Below are 1,270 nucleotides of genomic sequence, written 5' to 3'. Positions count from 1 at the left end.
TTTGCATTTCTCTGATAATGAGTGATGTTGAGCATCTTTTCATGTGTTTGTTAGCCATCTGTACGTCTTCTTTGGAGAAATGTCTATTTAGTCCTTTGGCCCATTTTTTGATTGGGTCGTTTATTTTTCTGTAATTGAACTGTATAAGTTGCTTGTATATTTTTGAGATTAGTTGTTTGTCAGTTGCTTCATTCGCTATTATTTTCTCTCATTCCAAAGGCTGTCTTTTCACCTTGCTTATAGTTTCCTTTGTTGTGCAGAAGCTTTTAATTTTAATTAGATCCCATTTGTTTACTTTTGCTTTTATCTCCAGTCTTCTGGGAAGTGGATCATAGAGGATCCTGCTGTGATTTATGTCAGAGAGTGTTTTGCCTATGTTCTCCTCTAGGAGTTTTATAGTTTCTAGTTTTGCATTTAGATCTTTAATCCATTTTGAGTTTATTTTTGTGTGTGGTGTTAGAAAGTAATCTAGTTTCATTCTTTTACAAGTGGTTGACCAGTTTTCCCAGCACCACTTGTTAAAGAGATTGTCTTTACTCCATTGTATATTCTTGCCTCCTTTGTCGAAGATAAGGTGTCCATATGTGTGTGGATTTATTTCTGGGCTTTCCATTTTGTTCCATTGATCTATATTTCTGTCTTTGTGCCAGTACCATACTAAATATGGAACGCTTCATGAATTTGCATGTCATCCTTGCGCAGGGGCCATGCTAATCTTCTCTGTATCATTCCAATTTTAGCATATGTGCTGCTGAAGCGAGCACTATTAAATGATTTTTAAACGTGTTTCTGACAAAGTTCTGACTTTGTATTTTCATTTATATATTCAGAAGTTATTAAGAGCCCCCTTTGGAAATAACAGAGTGAACAGTGCTGACAGAACTCTACTGCAGTGAGGTCTGGATCCATTTCTGTTCCCACCAAAAGGAATTGACTCAGTTAATACAACAGATTTTACTGAACACCAGCTGTACACCTGATCCTGAGATATCAGGGACCAGAACCATAGTCTTTGCCTTCAAAACAATTCATGTTCTTGAAGAACAAACAAAGAAATAATGTGGAGATGACACAGGGTGTGAATTTAATCCAGCCAGAATGTTTCAGGTCACAGATGTTTCTGAAGCCTTCCTGAGAGATATCACACCTAAGCAAGCTCTAGAAGAGTCACTAGGTACTAATCATTCAGATGCAGAACTGAAGGGGGAACACTAATGGACTGACAGGGCAAAAGCAGAGACAGGAGGAGAAGCCTAGATGTCTGAATTCC

The 1,270-nt window shown here is 37.6% G+C and overlaps 1 non-coding gene across 1 annotated transcript; it reads right to left on the bottom strand.

Annotated features, from left to right (window-relative positions):
* Positions 1–657: 657 nt before the first annotated feature.
* On the bottom strand, positions 658–764 carry LOC138077364 (U6 spliceosomal RNA). Its single transcript, XR_011144801.1, has one exon. It is a non-coding gene; the product is annotated as a U6 spliceosomal RNA (small nuclear RNA).
* Between the last annotated feature and the right edge of the window lie 506 nt (positions 765–1,270).

This window comes from Capricornis sumatraensis, chromosome 3 (assembly GCF_032405125.1).
Source record: "Capricornis sumatraensis isolate serow.1 chromosome 3, serow.2, whole genome shotgun sequence".
Classification (NCBI taxonomy): domain Eukaryota; kingdom Metazoa; phylum Chordata; class Mammalia; order Artiodactyla; family Bovidae; genus Capricornis; species Capricornis sumatraensis.
Note: the sequence above shows the minus strand (reverse complement) of the source record. Positions and strands in the feature narration are given on the sequence as shown.